At 45.5% G+C, this 19,743-nt stretch overlaps 1 long non-coding RNA gene and 1 pseudogene across 1 annotated transcript; one reads left to right on the top strand and one right to left on the bottom strand.

Moving 5' to 3' along the window:
• Positions 1 to 405, bottom strand: part of LOC116473330 (ribonucleoside-diphosphate reductase subunit M2-like) — a 488-nt pseudogene extending 83 nt beyond the window's left edge.
• An 11,766-nt stretch (positions 406 to 12,171) lies between these two features.
• Positions 12,172 to 19,704, top strand: LOC131384108 (uncharacterized). Its single transcript, XR_009214636.1, has 3 exons — positions 12,172 to 12,223; positions 17,111 to 17,192; positions 19,031 to 19,704. It is a non-coding gene; the product is annotated as an uncharacterized LOC131384108 (long non-coding RNA).
• Positions 19,705 to 19,743: the final 39 nt, after the last annotated feature.

Here is a 19,743-nt window from a genome sequence, read left to right as displayed (position 1 = left end):
GAACTTCTTGGCTAAATCAGTCCACCAAGTTTTCATTTACTATGCCATCACTTGCTGCAAAGAAAGCCAGAAGACGGGATATAAAATCACTCTCCTCGGTCCAGAAGGAAGCCTCCGCCTTCTTATACATCTGCCAAATATCATGGTACTCGATGGGGAAGATGATAAGGTGGCGGGGTTTTCTCTCAGCAGTGGTTCATCCTCCACGCCAGGGGCAGCTACTTTAGTATTCGGCTCCGCCGGCTCCTGGAAGATCTTCCTCGCGGCCTTGCTGGCCAGGACGCGAGTCCGGCTCAGGGCCGAGGGCGTGTTCTCCTTGTTGGCCAGACTGAGATCCTTTAGCAGCAAGAGCTGCAGTTGCTGCGGGTCCGCGATGGAAGTGAGCAGGACGCGGACCGAGAGCATGGTGGTGGCGCGGAAGAAGTTTTTGAAAATAGCAATGAAAACCCCCAGAATTTATGGGAGACGGCAGAAACAGCTATGAGGGAAAGGTTTATAGCATTAAATACCTATATAAGTAAAAATAAATAACAATCCAACTCAAAATATTATACACAAAACCCAGGGTAAACCAAATGACACAAAAATAAGAAATTAGTAAAAATAAAGGCAGAAGTTAATGGGTTTGAAAACAACGACAATAACAATAACAATGGTAGTATTATACTAATTAAAGAATCCAAAACCGTTTCTTTGTAAAAATAATTTTGATAATTTCTTAGCTAAACTAGAAAGCACAAATCCATGAAACTGGAAATAAAGTAACACAAAAGAGGAAATTTGAAAAATATTCTTGTAAAAATATTTTAAAATCTACATTAAATGGATTTTTTGAAAAAATTCAATTTAACAAAATTTGCCCCTATAGAGACAGCAAGTTTAAACCGGCCAAGTGACATAAAATAATCATAGAAACTAGTTAAGGAGTTCCCCTACAAACCAAAGCAGGCCCAGATCGTTTTACAGATGATTCTACCAAACTTTAAAAAACAAATCTTTAACTTTTAAAACTATTTTAGACTATGACAAAAAAGGGAAACCCCCAAAATCATCTTGCAAAGTAAGTATAACATTGATTTCCAAACCTCAATTTTACAGTCATGACAAAGACTGTAACCAAAAAAAACCATTATAGATCAATTTCACTTTTGTATTAATATTGATAACATATATATAAAACATTAGCAAAGTGAATCCAACAGCATGTTAAAAAATATTTATCATGACCAACTGGATAATATTCCAAAAATGCAAGAACATATAATATTAGGAAATCTATTAATATAATCCACCATATTAATTGATCTAAGGTGGAAAAAATGTTTGATTATCCCCATAGATGCAAATTGATGTTTTACATAACAACAAAAAAAAGTAAAAAGACTAATGGGAAAAGAAATTTATAAATTATATTACAAAAGAGTAATATATTTGATTTAGGAAAAACTTCTAAAAATAGAGAAGAAAAAGACTAATAGCTCTGTAAATAACTGGGCTAGAAAATGGGGCCAGCCTGATCTGTCCTAAAAATTTATTTTAGGCCAGGCATGGTGTCTCATGCCTGTAATCCCAGCACTTTGGGAGGCTGAGACGGGCAGATCACCTGAGGTCAGGAGTTCGAGACCGGCCTGGCCAACATGGGAAACCCTGTCTTTACTAAAAATACAAAAAGTAGCTGGGCATGGTGGCATATACCTGTAATCCCAGCTACTTGGGAGGCTGAGGCAGGAGAATTGCTTGAGCCTGGGAGGTGGAGGTTGCAGTGAGCCAAGATCATGTCATTGCACTCCAGCTTGGGCAACAAGAGTGAAACACTGTCAAAAAAAAAAAAGATGGAATAGTTTTGTCAGTACATGAAAGTGTGAGGGGGCCAGGCGTGGTGGCTTACACCTGTAATCCCAGCACTTTGGGAGGCCGAGGCAGTCTGATCACAAGGTCAGGGGTTCAAGACCAGCCTGGCCAAGATGGTGATACCCCGTCTCTACTAAAACTGCAAAAATTAGTCAGGTGCAGTGGCAGAGGGCTGTAATCCCAGCTACTCGGGAGCCTGAGGCAGGAGAATCTCTTGAACGCAGGCGGCAGAGGTTGCAGTGAGCTGAGATCTCGCCACTGCCCTCCAGCCTGGGTGACAGAGTGAGACTCAGTCTCAAAAAGAAAAAAAAAAGAAAGTGTGAGGGACTCTTAGTGGTTGTCTAAGTTACTTTGTATGTATACTCCTCAGTAAAAGAGGGTTGTTTTGTGTATGTGTGTTTGTGTTTTTGTTTTTTTGTTTGTTTGTTTGTTTTTTGAGACAGAATCTTGCTCTGTTGCCAGGCTGGAGTGCAGTGGCTGGATCTTGGCTCACTGCAACCTCCGCCTTCCGGGTTCAAGTGATTTTCCTGCCTCAGAGTCCCAAGCAGCTGGGACTACAGGTGTGCACCACCATGCCCAGCTAATTTTTGTATTTTTAGTAGAGACAGGGTTTCACCAGGTAGGCCAGGATGGTCTCGATCTCTTAACCTCGTGATCTGCCCGCCTCAGCCTCCCAAAGTGCTGGGCCTGGCCAAGTGCGCTTTTTTGTTTGTTTATTTTTCATTACAAAAAGAAGAAGGTGCCAGGCACGGTGGCTCATGCCTGTAATCCCAGCACTTTGGGAGGCCGAGGCGGATGGATCACCTGAAGTCGGGAGTTTGAGACCAGCCTGACCAACATGGAGAAACCTCGTCTCTACTAAAAATACAAAAATTAGCTGGGCATGGTGGCGTGTGCCTGTAATCCCAGCTACTCGGGAGGCTGAGGCAGGAGAATCACTTGAACTCGGAAGGCAGATGTTGCTGTGAGCTGAGATCAAGCCACTGCAGTCCAGACTGGGCGACAGAGCAAGACTGTCTCAAAAAAAAAAAAAAAAAAGAAAAGAAAAAAGAAAAAGGAAGCTGAGCTATAGATTAAACAAACATTTCATAGAGAAGGAAATACCAATGGCCGGCTGCGGTGCTCATGCCTGTAATCCCAGCACTTCAGGAGGATCACTTGAGGTCAGAACTTCCAGACCAGCTGGGCAACATAAATGAGACCTCATCTCTACTAAAAATCAAGTGATTACCTTTAGGAAGAGAGAAGGAATGATGTGGAAGGTGTGAGGGTGGATGATAAACTTATTTAAATATGCCTTGTTTTATAGCGTTTATTTTGAAACCCAAGTATTTTACATAGTTATAAAACAAAATTAAATTTAAAAAAATTCTAAAATAAATAAATAAATTCTCTTCATTTTTACAACAAAAAGATTTTTAAAGAAGAGATAGTTGGCCATCATACAAAAGCTATATAAACAATACCTCTGCTTCCTCTCAACTTGACACAGAGCATATTGATTTCTTTCTTGATATTAAGTCTCCCTCTAGTGGAGACTAGTTTTACAACTAATCCCCAACACCCAGCACCACAAAGGAAAAAATCCTTTGCCTATTTCCTCCTGCTGCCGTAAAATTGTATATTTTAGGTATCAGAGTCTGGAGAAGGAGGACGTGGTAGAAGATGCTGAGCAATGGGATAGTAAAGAGCTGGGGACAGAGTTAAGTTTTATAAGGAATTAGGGATATGAGAAGCTCTAAGAGCCAAGATTTGGGTTTTTCAACTCAGAATGGGGAAGGAACCTCAGCTTCATGATGGTAAAAAATTCCACCACCTCTGCCCAGAAAAAGGTGATTCACATCCTGATATCACTGTATACTCAGGGAAATAGCTCCCTACAGGGCATTGCATTAGGGAGAAACTACGGTGAGGAAGAGTGATGAGCAGGGCATGAAGAGTGATTGTCCTAAGCCAGATACGATGTCATGAGGGTGAACTCCAGGACCTCCTGTCCTTCAGGACGGTCCCACAGTCTCACTGACCACTGAGGCCAGATGCATAAAAACTTTGCCTTCCCAGAGACTGATCGGGGAAAAGGTACTGGCACAGCCTCTTCAGTTCCTGGCGTGGAGGGGCAGAGACTAGCCCACATTGAAAGTGGCCCCTTGGGGGATGATGGGAGGATCCTTGTGTCCTGGGCTACCCTAGGTCTCACCTGATCTTGCACAGTGAAAGCTACTCATGGAAGAACTCCCTGAGCAGGGAAGCCCTTAGAGTGAAATCTTTCCTAACATTGACTCCGGTTTGTGGAAGTATATGCCATTCTTCTCTATTCTCTGTAGCACTGTGGTCTTACCCTCTGAAGAGAATGTTTGTTGGTTACCACCTCAGCATGTATCTTCCACCCCCTTTACAATTTTTGATAAGAACACAAAAAGAAATGAAGACTAAAAATGGCCCAGTTTCCTAAGATCGTTTTCTGATCCTATAAAATCTAATTCCTTAATGCAGCTCTGTGGTCCTGCTCTTTTGCATATCCAGCTTGAGAATGCTGTCCAGGAAGGGACTCATTTGAAGAATTATTTCTGCCATTTCCCACATCTTTCTTGCTCTTGCCTTCACTTCCTCCTTTAAGAGGTGAATTTTCAGACACGTTAAAATTCTGGAGGAAAAAAGTGGGCTAATTAGGTATGGTGACCCTTCCTGGATGCAAAATGTAGCATAATTTTCTAGGAATCCATCAACAAAGCAGATAGGCCATTGAGGAAGATATCTCTCTCCCCAAACATATTGGTTGCTAATGGCCAGCCCCCAGACCATGATTCCTAAAGTAACAAAGGGTTATGTGAAAAATAATGGAATGTTATTTAGCCTTGAAAAGGCAGGAAATTCTGACACATGCCAGAACGTGGATGAAACTTGAGGACATTATGCTCAGTGAAATAAGCTAGTCGTGAAAGGACAAATGCTGTATGATTCCACTGATATCAGGTACTTTGAGAAGCTAAATCATAGAACAGAAATTAGAAGAGTGGCTGCCAGGAGCTGAGGGGAGGGGTGATCGGGAGTTATTGCTTAATGAGTACAGAATTACAGTTTTGCAAGATGAAAAGAGTTCTGGAAATGGATAATGGTGATGGTTGCAAAACAATATGAATGTATTTAATACCACTGAGCTGTACACTCACAAATGGTTAGGATGATAAATTTTATGTTATATAATGTTACCACAATAAAAAAAATTGGGAAAAAAAGCAATGTGACACTTACTGAGGACTGCCAAGGAGTAATGAAAGGAGATACCAGTGACTGATGCCAGGATGAGATCTTGTGTCTCTCTTTTTTTTTTTTTTTTTGAGACAGAGTTTTACTCTGTTGCCCAAGCTGGAGTGCAGTGCCATGATCTCAGGTCACTGCAACCTCTGCCTCCTGGGTTCAAGCAATTCTCATGCCTCCACCTCCCGAGTAACTGAGATTACAGGTGTGCACCACCAAGCCAAGCTAATTTTTGTATTTTAGTAGAGATGGGGTTTCACCATGTTGGCCAGGCTGGTCTTGAACTCCTGACCTCAAGTGATCCGCCCGCCTCGACCTCCCAAACTACTCTAAATTTTACCCTCTCCCTTGTTTTTTGTCAGAAATCTTGCACAGAGTAATTTCCTAAAAAGTCTAGATCAAATTAAAAAACTAAAAAAAGAAGCTAGCCTACAGTCTGTCTAGATTAGCGTTAGTAGTCGCATCATTATAGAAATGATTAAATTAAAATGTAACCAAAAAGGTTTTAACTTATTTTTGCAACAACCAAATGTAAAATTAGAATAATAATAGCACATTTTGCATATGAAAAAATTGAAGCTTAAGAAAGTTAAATAACTTCTCCAAGAACACACAGTAAGTTGTAGAACTAGTTACCAAACTCAGGTAGTCTGGCAAACCCCCACACCAGCCTGTTCCCAAAAGCCCAGACCCTGAAATCTTAAATCTCTAGCCTTCATCTAATTTGATTGGTTAAACAAATTGAATAAATTTATTTCCTACGGGAATGCTCAGATGTTTAATTTCTTTTCTTTTTTTTGAGATGGAGTTTTGCTCTTGTTACCCAGGCTGGAGTGCAGTGGCGCGATCTTGGCTCACCGCAACCTCCGCCTCCCAGGTTCAAGCGATTCTCCTGCCTCAGCCTCCCTAGTAGCTGGGATTACAGGCATGCCCAACCACACCCAGCTAATTTTGTATTTTTAGTAGAGATGGGTTTTCACCATGTTGGTCAGGCTGGTCTCAAACTCCTGACCTCATGTGATCCACCCGCCTCCGCTTCCCAAAGTGCTGGGATTGCAGGTGTGAGCCACCGCGCCTGGCCTGTTTAATTTCCTAATGTCGGCCGGGCGCGGTGGCTCAAGCCTGTAATCCCAGCAGTTTGGGAGGCCTAGGCGGGCGGATCACGAGGTCAGGAGATCGAGACCATCCTGGCTAACACGGTGAAACCCCGTCTCTACTAAAAATACAAAAAAAAAAAAAATTAGCCGGGCGTGGTGGCGGGCGCCTGTAGTCCCAGCTACTCGGAGAGGCTGAGGCAGGAGAATGGCCTGAACCCGGGAGGCGGAGCTTGCAGTGAGCCGAGATCGCGCCACTGCACTCCAGCCTGGGGGACAGAGCAAGACTCTGTCTCAAAAAACAAAAAAAAAACAAAAACAAAAACAAACAAACAAACAAAAATTTCCTAATGTTTACTGAGACTCTTCAAGAGTGGGAGAGGGATATAATATACAGCATTTCCTCAGTTTATTTAGCCACTGAATTTATTTTTTGTAAGCATCTCAAGGAACCTGAGCCCAAATTTTGCAAAACTGCATGTAATATGCAATGTTGATTTTGTTTGCCTTTTCCAGCTACTTTTAGAGAATATTTAAATTATTTTATCTCATTTAGGAACTTTTTTTTTTTTTTGAGACGGAGTCTTTCTCTGTCCCCCAGGCTGGAGTGCGGTGGCGCGATCTCGGCTCACCGCAACCTCCACCTCCTGGGTTCACGCCATTCTCCTGCCTCAGCCTCCCGAGTAGCTGGGACCACAGGCGCCCGCCAACATGCCCGGCTAATTTTTTTGTATTTTTTAGTAGAGACAGGGTTTCACCGTGTTAGCCAGGATGGTCTCGATCTCCTGACCTCGTGATCCACCCGCCTCAGCCTCCCAAAGTGCTGGGATTACAGGCTTGAGCCACCGTGCCCGGCCAGAAACATTTTTAAATTGAGATATTGAGAACTTGATTTGCCCCAGGTCATAATCAGTTAATATTGGAATCAGAATTAGAATCTAGGTCTGGCCACAATTTCAGGTGTCTTCTTTTAAAGTTATTTATTTTTAAACGCTTTTTTTTTTTTTTGATACAGGATCTCACTCTGTCACCCAGGCTGGAGTGCAGTGGCAGGATCGAAGCTCACTAAGCCTCGACCTCCCCAAGCTCAGGTGATCCTCCAATCTCAGCCTCCCGAGCAGCTAGGCCTACAGGCTTGAACCACCATGCCCAGCTAATTTTTGTATTTTTTATAGAGACAGGGTTTCACCATGTTGCCCAGGCTTGTCTCGAACTCCTGGGCTCAAGTGATCTGCTTGACTTGGCCTCCCAAAGTGCTGGGATTACAGGCATGAGCCACCACTCCCAGCCTAAAGTTATTTTTTTAATTAGAGAAGGAATACTAGCAGATTTCATTCTAGCAAATCAAACAATACCAAGCAGTTACCTAGGTGAACTAAGTAAACCCCATAACACTAAGTCTTGGTTATCTATTTCTGTATAACCACTTCGAAATTTAATGGCTGTGGCAGGTTGTATTTTTCTTTTCTTTCTTTTTTTTTTTTTAGAGGGAGTTTCCCTCTTGTTGCCCAGGCTGGAGTGCAATGGTGCAATCTTGGCTCACTGCAACCTCCACCTCCTCAGTTCAAGCGATTCTCCTGCCTCAGCCTCCCAAGTAGCTGGGAGCCACGTTAGCTGTGCCACCACACCCAGCTAATTTTGTATTTTTAGTAGAGATGGGGTTTCTCCATGTTGGTCAGGCTGGTCTTGAACTCCTGACCTCAGGTGATCCGCCTGCCTCGGCCTCCCAAAGTGCTGGGATTACAGGCGTGAGCCAGGGCGCCCAGCCAGGTTGTACTTTTCAAGAGAGTTGTAACAAGATATTCCACACCACATGCTCTTCTTAAATGTGACACTCCTCCCATTAAGAGGTGGAGTCTGTATTCCTTCCTCTTGAACTTGGGTGGGCCTGTAAGTAAGGTGGAAGTGATGCAAGGTCAAAAAAGGTTATACATCTTCCACTTGATTGTCTTAGGAGTCACTCAGAATCCAGCCACCTTGGATATGAGGAAGCAGAGCAACCTCATGGAGAAACCACATAGGTGTTCCTGCTGACAATCCTAGCCGAGATCTCAGTCAACAGCCAGCATAACCTCAGACATATATTGAAGTAAATTAAAACGGAGACCAGGCCTGAAGAATCTCTGAGCAGACAAAACCAGTTAGGCCTCATAAGTGACCTCAACCTTGATTTACAAACACAAGGGAAACTTATGTTGAGCCATTTCTTGTAAATGCCTGTATTAAAGAAAAACAAAACTTAAGCTCAACCAATTGGAAGTGGCCAAAAACTTATATAACTAGGGACTTTCCAAGAAGGTGAATGAGTGAATAAGGCAACTGTATAATTGCAATCAATCAAATTATTTATTTTGCTCCACATTTACCCCATAAATACTTGCCCCTGATGATTTGTCATGAGAAAATTAAACTTCTTTTGGTTTGGTATTTCCCAATTCATTAGTTGCTTTCTATTCAAATGAACTCTATTTTTTTTTTTTTTTTTTTGAGATGGAGTCTCGCAGTGTCACCCGGGCTGGAGTGCAGTGGTGTGATCTCAGCTCACTGCAACCTCTGCCTTCCCAGTTCACGCATTTCTCCTGCCTCAGCCTCCCAAGTAGCTGGGATTACAGGTGCGTGCCACCATGCCCGGCTAATTTTTTGTATTTTTAGTAGAGACGGGGTTTCATTATGTTGGCCAGACTGGTCTAGAACTCCTGACCTTGTGATCCACCTGCCTCGGCCTCCCAAAGTGCTGGGATTACAGGTGTGAGCCACAGCACCTGGCTGGTCAAATGAGCTCTTAAAATTTCTTTTGTGCCTTAGTTTACCTTTTACATATGTGAATGAGCAATTCCAGCCCCACGCTTGTAAGTCATCTCAGGCTTCCAAGTCTTCTCAGCTGAAGTCTCAGTGATTCTGAAGCAGAGACAAGTCATCCCCACTATACCCTTTCCAAATTCTTGACCCACAGAATCCATGACATAATAAACTGGTTGCTGTTTTGTACCAGGAAGTTTGGAGTGGTTTGTTACACACCAATAGGTAATTGGAACACTCCCTTATCTTCCCTAAGGTAGCATTTTGGTGAAGGTGGAGCAACCAATGACCTAGAGGTAGCAGAAAAAGGAGGCAACCTCAGGTCCCTGTGGCTGGACTCTGGCACCCTAATGCTTTCAGATGTGTTGGGCTGGCCTTGTCCCTGGGTACTCTGTGCTGAGCAAGGTGCAGCTTTTTTCTGCTGGGGCTTTTGGAATATCATCCTAACATGAACTTCTCAAGTCCGTGATCTCATAGCATTCTATTTGCCTCTAGTTGCCAAGTCCCTGCCCAGTGGGCTTCTTTGTCTTATTTCCAGACTTCTACAAAAGACATTTATTCTTGTCTATGTATCTTCCCTGGGAAGGAGATGGGAGTCAAATCTGTTCAAAATCCATTCCTCTCTCCATACCCCCAACTCCTGATAGGGCTGGGTGAAGTTCTCACCACCTACTCCTAAGGGTTTTATTTATTTATTTATTTTTATTTTTATTTTTATTTTTTTTGAGACAGAGTCTTGCACCCAGGCTGGAGTACAGTGGTGTGATATCGGCTCACTGCCAGCTCCGCCTCCCCTCCCCGGTTCATGCCATTCTCCTGGCTCAGCCTCCCGAATAGCTGGGACTACAGGCGAACGCCACTATGCCTAGCTAATTTTTTTTTTTTTTTTTTGAGACGGAGTCTCGCTCTGTCACCCAGGCTGGAGTGCAGTGGCGCAATCTCGGCTCACTGCAAGCTCCGCCTCCCGGGTTCACGCCATTCTCCTGCCTCAGCCTCTCCGAGTAGCTGGGACTACAGGCGCCCGCCACCACGCCCGGCTAATTTTTTGTATTTTTAGTAGAGACAGGGTTTCACCGTGGTCTCGATCTCCTGACCTCGTGATCTACCCGCCTCGGCCTCCCAAAGTGCTGGGATTACAAGCGTGGGCCACCGCGCCCGGCGCTAATTTTTTATATTTTTAGTAGAGACGGGGTTTCACCGTGTTTGCCAGGATGGTCTCGATCTCCTGACGTGATCCGCCTGCCTCGGCTTCCCAAAGTGCTGGGATTACAGGCGTGAGCCACGGCGCCCGGCCTCCTAAGGGTTTTAAAATCCATTCCTGGCCGGGCGCCGTGGCTCAGGCCTGTAATCCTAGCACTTTCGGAGGCCCAGGCGGGCGGATCAGGAGGTCAGGAGTTCGAGACCAGCCTGACCAACATGGTGAAACCCGTCTCTACCAAAAATACAAAAATTAGCCGGGTGTGGTGGCGTGCGCCTGTTAATCCCAGCTACTCCGGAAGCTGAGGCAGGAGAATCTCTTGAACCCGGGAGGGGAGGCGGAGGTTGCAGTGAGCCGAGATAGCGCCACCGTACTCCAGCCTGCGCGACAGAGCCAGACTGTGTCTCAAAAATAAAATAAAAATAAATAAAATCCTTTCCCTCAGGAGCAGAAGGCTCAGATTCCTTCCAGCACTGGCCTTGCCTTCAGGGTTTCACTGGAATATTTGGGGAGTGTTCTGCAAGCGGTGTAAAGATGAGTAGCTGCATTTGTTCAAGGCAGCAGGAAGTACTGCTGGTCCCCAAACCCAGCCTCCTGCAGTTTCTTCACTGCCTCACCTTGTGGCCAGAAGAAGCTAGGCAATCCACCCCTTCCATGGTAGGGCTGGGGCTCGTGTTCCTTTATGTGGTTCGAACCTCAGTTTACCTCTCTAAGGACTCCAAGATAAAGCACATTCTTTGTAGGACTGGTTTCAAGTGATGCACCAGTGTAAAAAGGGATTTGCGGGCAATCAGTATAAATGATTTGGGTTTGCATCTAGCTCCGTCACTTAATATAAGGGGATCTCGGGCGTGTCTCTACAATTTTATTTCTTCATCTGTAATATCTTGATAATGGTTACTTCGTAAGATTATTAAAAGGATTAGATGACACTGTAAATTACTTAGCCTTACAGAAAGTAAATGTAAAGCAGGCCGGGCACGGCGGCTCACGCCTTAATCCCAGCACTTTGGGAGGCCGAGGCCGGTGGATCACCTGAGGTCAGTTCACCAGCCTGACCAACATGGAGAAACCCCCATCTCTACTAAAAATACAAAAATTAGCTGGGCGTGGTGGCACATGCCTGAAATCCCAGCTACTCGGAAGGCTGAGCCAGGAGAATCGCTTGCACCTGGGAGGCGGAGGTTGCAGTGAGCCGAGATCGCGCCATTGCACTCCAGGCTGGGCAACAAGAGACAAACTCTGTCTCAAAAAAAAAAAAAAAAAAAGTAAAAGTAAAGCAAAAATTAGTTAAGATTAGAAAATGCATATTAGCAAATTAAAGACTCCGAAAGCTATTTAATTAAAGAGAATTGCTTAATTCTGTCGGACCCCAAATTTTCCTGCTTGACAAATTCACAGAACCCTTTCAAACGAAACACCAATAATTAGGATTAGGGTTGGAGACGGAGGAGCTGGAGTGAACGGGACTCGGCTGGAACACGTCCACGCACGAGTATGAGGTGAGGTGTGCAGGTCAATGGGAACGTCACTCCCCTCGGGAAGGACACGGCACGGTCTTTTCGTCCTCCTGGGGCTGAACCCGGGACGTCTACACAAGGCTAATGGGACAGCTGTTTCTCCGCTCCCTCGTCACAGCCCGCGCGTGCTCCGCTTCGCTTCCCTTCGACCGACGTATTGCCAGTACCGTCTCCTTCTTGTCCAGCCCACGCTGTCGGGAACTGACAGCAGCCTTTCCCAGACTTCCGGTCTTGACTCATTGCTGACGGGAAAGCTCCGGACCTCTGCGAGCCGTGGGGCGGGGCGCGGCGAGAGGAGGGGCGGGGCTCACGAGTGACGGAAGGCAGAAGGGCGGGGCGGGACGAGAAGAGGGGAGGGACGAGCGGGGGGGAGGGACGAGAGGAGGGGCGGGACGAAAGGATGGTCGGGACGAGAGGAGGGGCGGGACGAAAAGAGAGGCGGGGCTCACGAGTGAAGCAGGGCAGAAGGGCGGGGCGCAAGAGCTACTGAGAGCACCACGCGGGTGAGAGGAGGGGCGGAGCGTGGGAGTGACGGGGCGTGGGAGTGACTGGGCGCGGAGAGGCCCGAGCCAGAGGTGAGGCGAAGCGTGAGAGTGAATGAGGGAGGAGGGCCGGGAGGGGCTGGAGCGCCCCTGGGTGTCTTTGAGATTGCGGGAAATTCAGGTCACTTTTTCCCCAGGCCTCAGGCCTGCCGCGTCGAATTTGGGGTCTTCGCTAGGCCTGCAAGGTTGGCCGACGTTCAGGATCGGTGCCCAGGAGATGGGCTGCCTTCTCTGGGGCTGGGCAAGGAACTCTGCCTGGCAGCGCGCCTGGGCCAGGGGGGGAGCACAGGGCTGGATGCGGGGCACCTCGGCGCGGCGTGATTCGCGGCTGCAAGTCTCTTTTCCATCCCTACCCTGAGTTCCCCCATTCTCTTTCCCCGAAGCAACAACTGTTACGGTTTTTGCGTGCCCTTCCTAGATGATCTCCAGTCGTCCCTCAGTATCCGCAGGCAGATTAGCTCCAGGACAGCACCCCGTACTAAAATCTGCGGACGCTCAAGTCCCTCCTATAAAATGGCATAGTATTTACCTACAACTACGCACATCCTCCCACACACTTTAAATCAGCTATGGATTACTTGTAATACCTAATGCAATGTAGTTATACTGTGTTGTTTGTATTTGCATTATTTTTGTTATTTTTCCTAACATTTTGGGAACCCGCTCGTGTGGGAGGCCAAATAGATCCATACATGTATATATATTAATATGCATAAATATATTTCCTCCATTTTCCCCTTACTCAAAAACCCCACACTACACACTACTCTTCACCCATCTTTTCAGTTAGCAGTAAGTCTTGAGTCTGTCCAAGAGCAGGATGACATGCAAAATGAGTGATTTAAAACTCTTTCTACAGCTGAGCTTTAACGTACTTCCAGCTTTTTACTACTGTTTTGGCAGAGGGCTCACCTATGGGAATTAAAAGATGCATTTCTAGCCTGGGCATATAATAAGACTTGTCTCTACAAAATAAAATAAAATCGGCCGGGCGCGGTGGCTCAAGCCTGTAATCCCAGCACTTTGGGAGGCCGAGGCGGGCGGATCACAAGGTCAGGAGATCGAGACCATCCTGGCTAACATGTTGAAACCCCGTCTCTACTAAAAATACAAAAAATTAGCCGGGCGTGATGGCGGGCGCCTGTAGTCCCAGCTACGCGGGAGGCTGAGGCAGGAGAATGGCGTGAACCCGGGAGGTGGAGCTTGCAGTGAGCCGAGATCGTGCCACTGCACTCCAGCCTGGGCGACAGAGCAAGACTCCGTCTCAAAAAAATAAATAAATAAATAAATAAATAAATAAATAAATAAATAAATAAAATAAAATAAAATCAGCTGGGTGTGGTGGCAGTCGCCTGTGGTCACAGCTACTCAGGAGGCTGAGGTGGGAGAATCGCTTGAGCCTGGAACGTCGAGGCTGCAGGTTCAAGTGATTCTCCTGCCTCAACCTCCCTAGTAGCTGGGATTATAGTGTGCACCACCACGCCTGGCTAATTTTTGTATATTTAGTAGAGACAGGGTTTCACCATGTTGGCCAGGCTGTTCTCAGACTCCTGACCTCAGGTGATCTGCCAGCCTCGGCCTCCCAAAGTGCTGGGATTACAGGCATGAGCCACCATGCCTGTTCCTTCTGCATTTTTTTTTTTTTCAAGACCGTGAAGTTATATTCTCCTGCTTGACAAAGAAAACAGTACATCAGCAGTTTATAATTATATTGTAGAAGGAATATTGGGCAAAACACAAGTGCAAGCAAGCAAGGGCCTGATCAGAATTTTCATCCTTTCAGTCACTCAAAATGCTGGTGTGGTAAAATCTCAAGGGGCCCCATTATAAAATGTACCTTAGAAATTCCATGGGACGCCATGGTCTTGTTTCTTTTCACAAACAAGTCCTATCTATCTGCCCCTGGATTTCCCTCTTGTATCCTAGCAAGGATCAGACTTTGTTTTTTGTGTATATTTTTTGACATGGAGTTTCACTCTGTCACCCATGGATGGAATGCAGTGCCGCAATCATAGCTCACAGCAGCTTCAAACTCCTGGGCTCAAGTGATCCTCCCATTTCATTCTCCCAAGTCTTTGCGACTACAGGTGTGTCCCAGTGCACCTAGCTAGGATCAGACTTTAGAAAATCCTGGCCCGACTGGATGGCACAGGCCCATCACTCTACTATTTCACTGTACTCTCTGTAAAGTCCTGAAATATTCTGACCAACAGGGATGGACTCTTTTCAAGATCCACAAAGCTCTGAGGAATTTGTCCTATCCTCTTCTTCCCCCACTGCCTCATGTTGCTGGTATTTGCTTAGAAAGGAGCTAATGGAATGGGTAAACTAGGAGTGCTAGAGTGGTTGGTCTGAGACAAGGGTGAGGGGAAGGAATCAACCACTTTGGGATCAGGACAGAGGAGAAAGCAGGGCCACGATGGGAACTGTAGTTATTCCTTTCTTGCTGCTATTTGGCTGTAGTTTCCCTCTCCCATACCATCAAGAAGCCCCAGTGAAACCACATGTACCACATTTATATTTTTTGCTCTGAGATCCATTCCCTGCCCTAACTCTCCCTGTTGTACTTGCAGGGAAATGCATTTCCCCAGGATCCCATCATGCAAAGTGAAAGCCAAAATCCTTGCTGTGTTCCACAAGACCCTTCACCTCCTCCTAGCTCACTCTGATCTGGCTACACTGGTTTTTGCTGTTTCTGGGACACAACAGCTTGCTGCTGCCACAGAACTTTTGCACTTTATAGCCCCTCAGCCTGGAAGCTTCTCCTCTAGGTATTCTACATGGCTAGTTCCCTCACTTCCTTTAGGTCTTAACACAAAAGTTACTTCTCAGGGGGCCTGCCTTGGCCACACTATCTAAAATTCCACATACGAAGACACCCAGATATTTCATCTCCTGTTTCCCTTTATTTCTGTTTAGCACTTGTCACATCTGACATACTAAATAAAAACTGTTTCTTCTGCCCACACACTTTTGACACCAAATGTGTGGGTTTTACACACCAAGGAATTCTCCAGTTCTCAATGGTCACCAATTGTGTGTCCTCCCATCTAACTCAAGTCTGGCACTAACTACCTGGAATTAATGAAGTTCCCACAGGTTAAGGACTCAGGCTCACAAGACTGCTCCTCACTTCAGATGTCAATCACAAGTTCCAGATTGTCATCTGTACTTCTCACCAATTGGCTATCAACTGGGGCTTTCCCAACACCCTCCTCTTGTTTGATAATTTGCCATAATGGCTCACAAAACTCAGGGAGACATTTACTTACATTTACTGGTTTATTATAAAGAATATGACAAGGCCGGGCGCAGTGGCTCATGCTTGTAATCCCAGCACTTTGGGAGGCTGAGGTGGGTGGATCACCTGAGAGGTCAGGAGTTCAAGACCAGCCTGGCCAGCATGATGAAACTCCATCTCTACTAAAAATACAAAAATTGGCTGGGTGTAGTGGCAGGCGCCTGTAATCCCAGCTACTGGGGAGGCTGAGAGAATCGCTTGAACTCAGGAGGTGGAGGTTGCAGTGAGCTGAAATCGCACCACTGCACTCCAGCCTGGAAAACAGAGTGAGACTCTGTCTGCAATAATAATAATAATAAAATAAAGAATATGACAAAGTTTACAGATGGACAGCCAAATGGAAGATGCACCGAGGGCAAGTATGGGTGAGGGCTTGGAGCATCCATGCTCTATTTAGGCTTGCCACCTTCCCAGCACCACAGTGTGTTCACTAAGCCAGAAACTCTTGGAACCTTGTTGTTTAGGGTTTGAACATAGGTTCCATTACTTAGACAGAATTGATGAAATCATTGACCATTGGAGTCAATCTCCAGCCCCTTTCTCCTCCCCAGAGGTTGGCGATGGAGCTGAAAGTTCCAGCCCTCTGATCATCTGGTTGGTTTCTCTGGAAACTGGCCCCCATCTTCCAGGAATCACCTCATTAGTATAAACTCAGGTATGCTTGGAAGGGGCTTATTATGAATAACGAAAGACACTCCTCTCACCCCTATTACTCAGGAAATTATAAGTGTTTTAGATCTATGTTAGGAACTAAGGGCAAAGACCAAATGTATACTTCTTCACAATTATCACACAAACCATATATTTTATCTTATTATCTGCCTCACAAACTAGGATGTAAACTCTATGAAGACAGGGATTTGTTTTTTGTTTGAGACAGGGTCTCACTCTGTTGCCCAGGCTGGAGTGCAGTGGCACTGAAACAGCCTTGTTATCTGGAGTAACACCCGAGGTTCATTGTCTCACAGCCACCAAGAATAAGGATGCAGACACACAAAGAGTGAGGCTGCGAGTGGAAGTTTAATAGACGAAAGAAAGAGAATAGCTCTCTGCTGCAGAGAGGGGTCCTGGAAAAACGGGTTGCCAGACCCGCGGTGAAATTCAGAGGGTTTTTAGATGAGCTGGTGGGAGGCAGAGTCTGATCTACATAGCATGCAAAAAACTGGTCTGACCAGGTGTGCTATTTGCATAGGATGGGAATCTCTGGCCTCCTCCACCCCAATCTTTGATTATGCAGGCAGGTTCACTGCTTGAGCTGCACCATGTTGCCCATTTCTTTATTACTGTACATGTGGTAACAAAAAAAGGGAAGATGGAGCCTCCATGGTGGACATGCCTGGCCCCCAGGTGCTCCTTTTTTATTGGCACAGCTGCCAGCATTCCCCCATGCAAGCTTCCAGCTTGCTTACCTATGTTTGCAGCTCAATTTTTCAGGCTGCTCTTTCTTAGAAATGATTTTGGGGGCTGCTTTTTTGTTAGCAAAGAAATTCTACTGAGGACTCTTCTGCCCTCACTATCTCCTAAATAATTTCTATCTCCTGTATCAGCAGAATCATGGCTCACTGAAACTTCTGCCTCCAGGCTCAAGCGATCCTCCCATCTCACCCTCCCAAGCAGCTAGGACCACAGGTATGAGCCACCATGTCTGGATAATTTTTGTGTTTTTGGTAGAGCCTGGGTTTTGCCATGTTGCCCAGGCTAGTCTTGAACTCCTGGGCTCAAGTGATCAGACTGCCTGGGCTCAAGCCATCCTCCTGCCTCAGCCTCCCAAAGTGCTAGAATTATAGGAATAAACCACCACACCTATCCATACGAAGAAAAATTTTTTTTTGGAACGGAGTCTCAGTCTGTCACCTAGGCTGCAGTGCAGTGGCACGATTGCAGCTCACTGCAACCTCTGCCTCCCAGGTTCAAGCGATTCTCCTGCCTCAGCCTGCTGAGTAGCTGGGATTATAGCTACCCAACACCATGCCCTGCTAATTTTTGTATTTTTAGTAGAAACAGGGTTTCACTATGTTGGACCAGGCTGGTCTTGAACTCCTGACCTCAGGTGATCAGCCTGCCTTGGCCTTCCAAAGTGCTGGGATTACAGGCATGAGCCACTGTGCCTGGCCATATAAAATTTTTGATTACAGAAAAATGTAAGGCTGGGTGTGGTGGTTCATGCTTATAATCTCAGCACTTTGGGAGGTCAAAGCCCGAGAATCTCTGGAGGCCAGGAGTTCAAGGCCAGCTAGGCAGTTTTAGTGAGACTCACTTTCTACCAAAAAAGTTTAAAAATTAAACTTTAGCAGTTTAAATTAATTTTTAATTTTTAAAAATTATACATTAGCAGGCCCAGCAGGGTGCGGTGGCTCACGCCTGTAATCTTAGCACTTTGGGAGGCCAAGGTGTGTTGATCACCTGAGGTCAGAAGTTTGAGACCAGCCTGGCCAACATGGCAAAACCTCGTCTCTACTAAAAATGCAAAACATAGCCAGGTGAGGTGGCGGGCATCTGTAATCCTAGGAGGCAGAGGTTGCAGTAAGCCGAGATCAATGGTATTCCAGCCTGGGTGACAGAGCAAGACTCCGTATCAAAAAAAAAAAAATATATATATATATATATATTTTATTTTATTTATATATATATATTTTAATATTTTATATATATATATATATCAGGCCCTGGTGGTGCATGCCTGTAGTCCTGATACAGGAGGTAGAAAGAAATTATGTAGTCACTCCAGCCTGGGTGACAGAGAAAGACCCTGTCTAAAAAAAAGAAAAAAAAAAAGCCTTAAAAATATGTACAGGTTGGCCAGGTGCAGTGGCTCACGCTTGTAATCCCCAGCACTTTGGGAGGCCAAGGTGGGTGGATCTCCTGAGGTCAGGAGTTCGAGACCAGCCTGGCCAACATGGCAAAACCCCATCTCTGCTAAAAATACAAAAATCAGCCGGGTGTGGTGGTGGGCGCCTGTAATCCCAGCTACTTGGGATGCTGAGGCAGGAGAATTGCTTGAACTTGGGAAGCAAGGTTGCAGTGAGCCGAGATCATGCCATTGCACTCCAGCCTGGATGACAAGAGCGAAACTCTGTCTCAAAAAAAAAAAAAGTACAGGTTGAGAATCCTTTATCTAAAATACTTGGGACCAGAATTGTTTCAAATTTTGATTTTTTTCAGATTTTGGAATATTTGCATTTTACCCACCCTAGTTGAGTATCTCAAATCTGAAAATCTGTAATCCACAATGCTCCAATGAGCATTTCCTTTGATCATCCTGTCATCACCCAAAAAGGTTAGGATTTTGGAATATTTTGGATTTCAGATTTTCAGATTTGGGATGGTCGACCAGTATTTTATATGAATATTCCAAACAGCCTTCAAATATGTGGGCTTTTTTATTTTTTCTGGGAAATACTAAGAAATTATAATAAGGGAGGAGACCACCCCTTATATTGTCTCATGCCCAATTTCTGCCTCCACAGAAAGAAGAAGTAAAAACTAAAAGGCACAAATGGAATCCACAGGCAGATAGCCCAGCTCTGCGCCCTGGGCCTGGTAGTTAAACATCAGCTCCTGACCTAACTGCTTGTGTTATCTATAGATCTCAGACATTGTATGGAAAAGCATCGTGAAAATCCCTGTCCTGTTCTATTCTGTTCTGATTACCGGTGCATGCAGCCCCCAGTCACGTACCCCCTGCTTGCTCAGTCGATCATGACCCTCTCACACGGACCCCCTTAGAGCTGTAAGCCCTTGAAAAGGATAGGAATTGCTCACTCGGGGAGCTCGGTTTTTGGAGACGTGAGTCCACCGATGCTCCCAGCTGAAAAAAGCCCTTTCCTTCTACAACTCGGTGTCTGAGGGGTTCTTGTCTGTGGCTTGTCCTGCTACAATGATAGCTATGTTAAGGCTTAACTGACATACAATAAACTGAACATATTTAAAATGTGCAAGTTTTGACACGTGTATACACCTGGGAAATTATCACCACAATTCAGGTCTGATTTACATGTTAGGCACAGTTCATAGGGCCTATTTTTTTTTTTTGAGACAGATTCTCTCTGTTGCCCAGTCTGGATCTCTGCTCACTACAACCTTCGCCTCTCAGGCTCAAGCAAGTCTCAAGCCTCAGCCTCTGGAGTAGCTGGGATTACAGGTGCACGCCACCACGGCCGGCTAATTGTTGTATTTTTAC

Source organism: Hylobates moloch, unplaced genomic scaffold (genome assembly GCF_009828535.3).
Source record: "Hylobates moloch isolate HMO894 unplaced genomic scaffold, HMol_V3 SCAFFOLD_8, whole genome shotgun sequence".
Lineage (NCBI taxonomy): Eukaryota > Metazoa > Chordata > Mammalia > Primates > Hylobatidae > Hylobates > Hylobates moloch.
The sequence above is the reverse complement of the archived record's forward strand: the minus strand, read 5'-3'. Positions and strand labels throughout refer to the sequence as shown.